Source organism: Pyxicephalus adspersus, unplaced genomic scaffold (assembly GCF_032062135.1).
Source record: "Pyxicephalus adspersus unplaced genomic scaffold, UCB_Pads_2.0 Sca787, whole genome shotgun sequence".
Lineage (NCBI taxonomy): Eukaryota > Metazoa > Chordata > Amphibia > Anura > Pyxicephalidae > Pyxicephalus > Pyxicephalus adspersus.
Window position 1 is genome coordinate 1 of NW_027317794.1, and position 9,046 is coordinate 9,046.

General features: G+C 32.6%; 1 long non-coding RNA gene across 1 annotated transcript; it reads left to right on the top strand.

Annotated features, from left to right (window-relative positions):
• The first annotated feature begins 3,651 nt into the window (after positions 1–3,651).
• On the top strand, positions 3,652–8,566 carry LOC140321119 (uncharacterized). The gene is made up of 3 exons (XR_011918831.1): positions 3,652–5,013; positions 5,255–5,357; positions 6,139–8,566. It is a non-coding gene; the product is annotated as an uncharacterized lncRNA (long non-coding RNA).
• Positions 8,567–9,046: the final 480 nt, after the last annotated feature.

Sequence of the window (9,046 nt, forward strand, 5' to 3'; positions counted from 1 at the left end):
ATATCTGTATTTTTTTTTATGGGAATACAGAAATTTTTTTGTTTATTTTGATAGGAAGCAAGTGGTATCAGAATGAAATATCTGTATTTTTTTTTTACACAAATACAGAAAATGTTTCTGTTTATTTTGATAGCAAGTGGTATCAGAATGAAATATCTGTATTTTTTTTACAGAAATACAGAAATTTTTCTGTTTATTTTGATAGATAGCAAGTGGTATCAGAATTAAATATCTGTATTTTTTTACAGAAATACAGACATTTTTCTGTTTATTTTGATAGATAGCAAGTAGTATCAGAATGAAATATATGTAATTTTTTTTAAAAAATACTACATTTTTTTCTGTTTATTTTGATAGCAAGTGGTATCGGAATGAAATATCTGTATTTTTTTTCACAGAAATACAGAAATTTTATTTTGATAGATAGCAAGTGGTATCAGAATAAAATATCTGTTTTTTTTTTACGAAATTACAGAAATTTTTCTGCTTATTTTGATAGATAGCAAGTGGTATAAGAATGAAATATCTGTCTTTTTTTACAGAAATAAAGAATTTTTTTCTGTTTATTTTGATAGCAAATGGTATCAGAATGAAATATCTGTAAGTTTTTTTTGCAGAAATACAGATACTTGTTTGTTTATTTTGATACATAGCAAGTGCTATAAGAATGAAATATCTGTATTTTTTTCTTACAGAAATACAGAATTTTTTTCTGTTTATTTTAATAGCAAGTGGTTCAGAATGAAATGTCTTTATTTTTTTTACAGAAATACAGAAATTTTTCTGTTTATTTTGATAGATAGCAAGTGGTATCAGAAAGAAATATCTGTATTTTTTACAGAAATACAGACATTTTTCTGTTTATTTTGATATATAGCAAGTGGTATCAGAATGAAATATCTGGAATTTTCTTACAGAAATTCAGAAGTTTTTCTGTTTATTTTGATAGATAGCAAGTGTTTTCAGAATTAAATATCTGTATTTTTCTACAGAAATACAGAAATGTTTCTGTTTATTTTCATAGATAGCAAGTGGTATCAGAATGAAATATCTGTATTTTTTTTACAAAATTACAGAAATGTTTCTGTTTATTTTGATAAATAGCAAGTGGTATCAGAAATAAATATCTGTATTTTTTTTTACAAAAATACAGACTTTTTTCAGTTTATTTTGATAGCAAGTGGTTCAGAATGAAATATCTGAATTTTTTTTTTACAGAAATACAGAAACTTGTTTGTTTATTTTGATAAATAGCAAGTGGTATCAGAATAAAATATCTGTATTTTTTTTTTACTGAAATACAGAATTTTTAACTGTTTATTTTAATAGCAAGTGGTTCAGAATAAAATGTCTGTATTTTTTTTACAGAAATACAGAAATTTTTCTGTTTATTGTGATAGATAGCAAAGTGGTATCAGAATGAAATATCTGTATTTTTTTAACAGAAATACAGAATTTTTTATGTTTATGTTGATTGATAGTAGGTAGAATCAGAATGAAATATCTGTATTTTTTTAAAGAAATACAGAATTTTTTCTTTTTTTATTTTGATAGCAAATGGTATCAGAATTAAATATCTGTAATTTTTTTACAAAAATACTAATTTTTTTCTGTTTATTTTGATAGCAAGTGCTATCGGAATGAAATATCTGTAGTTTTTTTTACAGAAATACAGAAATTTTATTTTGATAGCTGGCAAGTGGTATCAGAAACAAATATCTGTTTTTTTTACAAAATTACAGAAATGTTTCTGTTTATTTTGATAGCAAGTGGTAACAGAATTAAATATCTGTATTTTTTGTACAGAAATACAGAAACTTGTTTGTTTATTTTGATAGATAGCAAGTGGTATCAGAATGAAATAACAAAATTACAGAAATTTTTCTGTTTATTTTGATAGATAGCAAGTGGTATCATAATGAAATATCTGTATTTTTTTTACAAAAATACAGAATTGTTTTCTGTTTATTTTGATAGATAGCAAGAGGTATCAGAATGAAATATCTGTATTTTTTTACAGAAATACAGAATTTTTTTCTGTTTATTAAATAGAAAGTGGCTCAGAATGAAATGCCTGTATTTTTTTTTTTTTTACAAAAATACAGCAAAAAATTTCTGTTTATTGTGATAGATAGCACGTGGTATCACAAAGAAATATCTGTATTTTTTTTTACAGAAATACAAACATTTTTCTGTTTATTTTGATAGATAGCAAGTGGAATCAGAATGAAAATTCTGTAATTTTTTACAGAAATAAAGACATTTTTCTGTTTATTTTGATAGAGAGCAAGTGGTATCACAATGAAATATCTGTATTTTTCTAAAGAAATACAATAGATAGCAAGTCGTATGAAAATGAAATATCAGTATTTTTTTTTACGGAAATACCGAAATTTGTATGTTTATTTTGATTGATAGCAAGTGGTATGATAATTAAATAACCATATTTTTTTACAGAAATACAGAAATTTTATTTTGATAGATAGCAAGTGGTATCAGAATGAAATATCTGTATTTGTTTAACAAAATTACAGACATTTTTCTGTTTATTTTGATAGATAGCAAGTGGTATCATAATGAAATATCTGGTTTTTTTACAAAAATACAGAATTGTTTTCTGTTTATTTTGATAGATAGCAAGTGGTGTCAGAATGAAATATCTGTATGTGGTTTGATGTTGTGCTTAGCAACCTGGACCTCCTTCCATCACCATCAGGTGTGTTAGAATGAGTATGCAACTCAGCTGGACAACCAGTTTGGACAACAAGTGGAAGTGTGTTTGTATACAATAGTGCTAGGATCAGGCAGCACAGCACAGCACAATGACAACAAACCGATAACACAACTACAAATGAACACAGGATTTGTGTGGGGGCAAACCAACATGAGTGCAAATGTCAGACTATAAAAAAAATCAAACAAAAAAAAAAAAAGAAAACAGAAATACAGAAATGTTTTTGTTCATTTTGATAGTTAGCAAGTGGTATCAGAATGAAATATCTGTATTTTTTTACAGAAATACAGAATTGTTTTCTGTTTATTAAATAGCATGTGGTATCAGAATGAAATATCTGTATTTTTTTTACAGAATACAAACATTTTTCTGTTTATTTTGATTAATAGTAAGTGGTATCAGAATGAAATATCTGTATTTTTTTTAAAGAAATACAGAAGTTTTTATGTTTATGTTGATTGATAGTAGGTAGTATCAGAATGAAATATCTGTATTTTTTTTTACAGAAATACAGATTTTTTTCTGTTTATTTTAATAGCAAGTGGTATCAGAATGAAATATCTGTATTTTTTTACAGAAATACAAAATTTTTTTCTGTTTATTTTAATAGCAAGCTGGTTCAGAATGAAATGTCTGTATTTTTTTTATAGAAATACAGAATTTTTTTTATTTATTGTGATAGATAGCAAGTGGTATCAGAATGAAATATCTGTATTTTTTTTACAGAAATACAAACATTTTTCTGTTTATTTTGATGGATAGCTAGTGGTATCAGAATGAAATATCTGTCTTTTTTTTACAGAAATACAGAATTGTTTTCTGTTTATTTTGATAGATAGCAAGTGGTATCAGAATGAAATGTCTTTTTTTGACAGAAATACAGAATTTTTTCTTTTTTTATTTATAGATAGCAGGATAGGGAGAATTATGGCATGTTTGAAAGCGGAAGGGTATATAACAGTAGAACGGGAGAGGTTGAATAGTTTGGTTAGGGCAGGAGCCAGGGTGGAGGAATGGGCACGGAGTAGATCAGAGGGAATCGGGTCAAGTGGACAGGTAGTAGATGGAGATAATGGGTGAAGAGAGGAGACTTTGTCCACAGTAACAGGGCTGAGGGAGGCCAATGAAGATTTACAGGTGGAAGGGGTGGGTATGGTTGGCGTGGCTCGGTCAGCAGAGACATCATGTCTGATTTTGTCAATTTTCTCTCTAAAGTAGGTGGCTATTTCTTGGGCAGTGAAGGTTGTTGTGGGAGAAGCGGGTGTGGGGTTTAGGAAAGAGTCAGTTGTTGAAAAGAGGTTACGTGGGTTGGAAGCTTGGGAGGAAATGACAGCGGAGAAGTAATTTTGCTTGGTGACCGTGAGTTCGGTGTTAGTTTTGTAGCTTGGCTTTGTAGTCCATGAAGTCAGCGCTGAGGCCAAATTTTCTCCACTTGTGCTCGGCTGTTGTAGCTGTTTGGTGTGATTGTTGTGCCAGCGCTGGGTGTTGGCAGGGCGGGGGTAGTTGATGGTGGTAGGGGCAACTTTATCCAGAGCTAAGGAATGAGAATGGTTTAACTGGGTGGCAGCTACATCTGGGCAGGTGATTTTGGCGAGAGTGGGGGTTAGGGATGCAAAACAGTTTGAGAATAGGTTGTGGTCAAAGTTACGGATATCTCTCTGCCACTGACCAGGTCTGGGGTGTGGCAAAGGGGGGCAAGAGTTTGATAGGTTGAAAGTGATAACGTTGTGATCAGAAAGGGGAAATGGTGAGTTGTCAGGGTGAGGTTGAAGTTCCCAGAATTATTGTGCAACAGCCACCTAACCCCTAAAATGAATCTGTGGCCATTGGATAGACAGCCAGGTATTTAGATTTTGATGATGGAAATTAAGGGGGATCAGGGAGAAGATAAGCTGCTGAAAAGTATTTGAAGAATCTTAGTTTTTCTGCTCTAAGCTTTAGGGATGAAGATGTTTGCAACTGTAGAGGTTATAGATGTTTTGTTTTAAGCTTATTCACTGCCTGTTAGGAATATGTAAATTCTTAAATATCCATAGTCTGGCTTTACTTTATTTATCTCTGAACACTAAACCTAATTCACTATGTAACCCACTAACAGTTGTCCTAGTTATTAAAAATATCTGTACTGTTTGAAATGCATTGGAGAGACAAAATACATTTAAAGTTGTGTTTGTGTTACAGGTCATTTGAGCCAATTCTTAGACTTCTACCCCAGAGTGTTTCCTCTGTTAGTCAACACTGGGCAACGTGGGCTTTGTACAACCTTGTATCTGTATATCGTGAGTATATTAAATGCTCATTTTTAAATTTACTGAGGGCTTAGAGGCTGGAAAATAAAGACCTTTATGGGATTGTGTACCAACATATAATTAAGCCATTACATGCCAGTACTTACTGTACCTAGAGAGTGGCTGAAAATACCGTATCTCCTGGTAAAGAAAAACAGTCAATGTATTGTTCATTTTATTAATTGAGTTAATTTTACTTAGATTTTTTTTTTTTTTTTGCCCTTTAATTTAGCGGACAAATACTGCCCTCTTCTAATCAAGGAAGGAGGACTGCCACTGCTGGTGGATGTGGTCAACATGCCAACTTCATGCCAAGAAACAAAGGATATGGCTAGGTAATACACAGAACAATCTCCTTATGAATGTGTTATACATTGGTAGTTTCCTGATACAAGTTTCATCTAATTCAACTGCCTAAATAAGAACTTAACTCTGAACGCAGTTTGGCATCTGGGTCCACCAACTCAATATGGCTGCAACAAACAATTACTCTTTTATGGTCTCAGAGATATAGCACTTCTTTTGTGTAAAAGCTTACTCTGCCAGATCGTTTTCATCTTTTTAGGTTAGCAAGGACACTTGCTTCATGCGTATGAGTGTATGTTCTCATAGTGTTTGTGTGTGGATAGCTTGAAAAAAAATATACAAGTACTCGCTGATTCCCTAGTGGGCTTGTTGGTGTTTTCTTGCTGTTCCAACAGCATGATAAAGAAGATTTATGTAAGAACCTACTAAAAAATCCTTTTGTGGGAGTTCATTGATCGGATCACTAGCTACTATTGCGAACACTTGCTACTAATCTGAGGCAGTCAAGTAGCAAAAGGGGCCCGCCCAGAAATTTACTGCTGAGGGGAAACAATCTTTTCTTTTTCGGACCCAGTTATGCTACAGTCAGAATTTATTGAAGTTTTAGTTCTGTGCAAGTCAATGCAGCCAGAATTCAGAATTCCTGAAATGTGCAGTAAGTGTGTCTGCTTTCCAGAACCTCACCTGCTTGTTCTATTAGTAGTCTATCTAACCTTTCTCTACTCTACTTTTAGTATTTGACAAAAGTGTGATGTAATATGCAGATTACATTATTTATTTTTTTCATCTTTTTTTATATTGTTTTGTCAGGAAAGTTATTCAGCATTGTGGTAATTATAATGAAGAGAGTATGGATACATTACTATAGAAAGAAGACAGAGAAAAGTGGTCTCTACCCGTAATCTAGACCTCTCCACAGAAAAGTCCGGTGTTCAGCTTTACACCACAGGCAGCCATATGTGGCTTTATTTGCACAAGAAAATATTGAGTATTATTATCTGTGATATGTTTTTTTTTCTCCCCCTTGATTTTACATATATTTTGATGTGATTTCCATAAGAGAATACAAAATGGCAAAGGAATCAGAAAATTTGAGTTTGTTTCCATGGTTGTCTTTGGAACCTGCTCAACCGTTATTATGGTGCCAACAGAACAATTTACTTATTGATACTGCCTGGAATGATGCAACCAGTGATATAGAGGAGTTCAAATGTTAATGCATACTAACAGTTTATTTTTACAAGTAGTTGATGCTCCCAGCATTTATTGTCGATTGTTTTACTAGCCTAAAGAACACCAACTATAACTGCGGAGGATATCCATGTGTTGCACAAATGAACTGATCACACTACACTGCCCTCTGGTGGCAAAAAAACTAATTTGGTATTTCTTTGGTAGAGATTGATTTCAGAAAAGTGAGAACATTTTAAGAATAGAAATCAAGATAATTATGAATGAAAATTGTTGGATCACCCGATTATCCAGTGTATTTATTCAGGTGGAAGACAAAAGTTTTTACTGGTTATTGATTAGCTAAAGTCAAACCTGGAAAATTTCATATTTAAAAAACAGAATATGCCATATAATTGAAGGTCTTTATTCAGGTGAATAAAATGGATTCCATTATTCCTCACTTACAAAAGTCATACAAGAAAACTGAATTTTAGACGAAATCTTCCATATAGTGTTTTTTTGAGTTGGACATTGGCTGAAAAATAATATACTTAAGCTTAGCATTACAATTTGCATATGTCCTTTTGGTCTTGTTTGTTCTGTAGCTAAGACATGTTTATGATATTATTTGTCTATTAGAAAACTTCAGATAATATTTGTTTGCTTTCCCTATTTTGTAGAGATTCTAAGAGGCATGTCAACCTAAAGCAATTAGCAGAGAATGCAAACTTGTCAAGCTAAAGAATGGTCCAGCAAAGAAGAATATGATACTTGGGATGATCACCCAGGGATTTAAAGGTTAAGTCTACAAAAAAATGATATTTATTTCAGTGTTAGGTAGACATTGGCTTAAGGCCAAGTGGCAACATTCTGTGATAAATTGGGTAGCGGTGTTATTGCTAGGCAAGGAAAGCTAAGGTGGGAAACTTAGCTAGGACACTATGTACATAAGGAACAATCTAGAAACTTGGGTGGCAATATGACCTTCTGATATCTAAAAAATGTCCTATTTGGGTGAATAAACACTTCTAAAAATTATACATTGCATAGTGGATTTTACTAAGGTCATTGTGCCAAACCCACTAATATAAATAATAAATGATGACCTTAGAGCTATACTTATGTGGCCCTATCACCTTTCTATAGTGGTAAGCAGACATTTTGTTGTCTGGACCTGTAGTTATAAAAAGACAACTTGTTGGTCTGCTATGATCAAGTAGTCACTAATGCATGTGGATTCCTCTGACACAAGATGCAGTGTTCAACCCAGAAAATTGTAGGTGGGTGGCAGGGGAACAGAGATGGCTTCCTGTCCTCTTAGTTCAGGTAACAGGTACACATTATTCAGAGAATTAACTCCAAGTTTGCATTAAGTTAAAAAACAAAACCTTCCTCATGACCTTGGAAACGAGGTGTTGGGCTATTGTCTTTTGTCCTAAACAATATATTGTGTATTTATGTATATTGAAATTTCATTTAAATTTTGTTTTTTTATTTGGACACCTTATTACTTTTTGTTTTCCTCATCCTCTCATCCTCAAGTGTTCCTTAGAGTGTCTACACTTGTGTCTTCCCAAAGAACTGTCATTCGCAAATCTAGTAAACCAGGGACTTGTGGGAAATGTGTTCACACCTCACTATTGTGCCTGAGGTAGAATCTAATGCCAGGTGGTGAAGTGGAGCCACCACAATGAATAGCCAGTATTACAAACTTTTATATGTGACTGTATATCAGGATCCAAGGTAATGCAAACAGAATTTCCACTCGTCCTAAACACCTTCAGACTCAGTGTGATAAATCTGACATATTTTCTTTTCCTATATCGCCACTCAGTGAGAGCATTCATCACTTTATTTAATGTATCCTTCATAATATTACAAGGACTTTCACTGCTTATAGGATTTACTCTGCACTCACTGGAATGGGTGTATCCTGATTTGTGTGTTCATACATCTTACAAAAGGGTGAAAGAGGATATAATAATGTCTCTGTACATCTGTGCATTGTGTTTTGTAAAAGCTTCATCTTTTGACCCAAAACAATAAAGCCCCATGTATAAATGAACAGTTTTTTTTGGATTTGTTGTTATTCTATCATCCAAATGTGTTTGTAATAAGGCACTGGAGGTAAAACCCCTCATTTTTTCATTTATGTGTGCATCAGCTTTCATAAAAACTTTAAAGATCACAGAGTGATCACAGATCAGTTCAACTTGAGTTTCAGTGAACCCAAAAATTTACTTTGCATATGTAAAATGTTGGTTATCCACACTACAGTACTTTGTGTCTTTGTTTCAAATACCAGCTGATACTGCCACTTCCCAATGTGTCCCTATGCATGCATGTCAGGTAGTCACAGACAGTTGTCATATACCTATACACTGATCAGGCCAAATATTCAAACCACTAGCCTAATCTGTACAATATTAGGCTAGAGGTTTTAATACAGTTGGGAATTATTTTGTTATCTTCATTTCAGGCTGCCTTGTAGCAAAATGTGAATATTTTGGAGAGGCTGATTCTTTTCTATATGCACAGTAGGTTC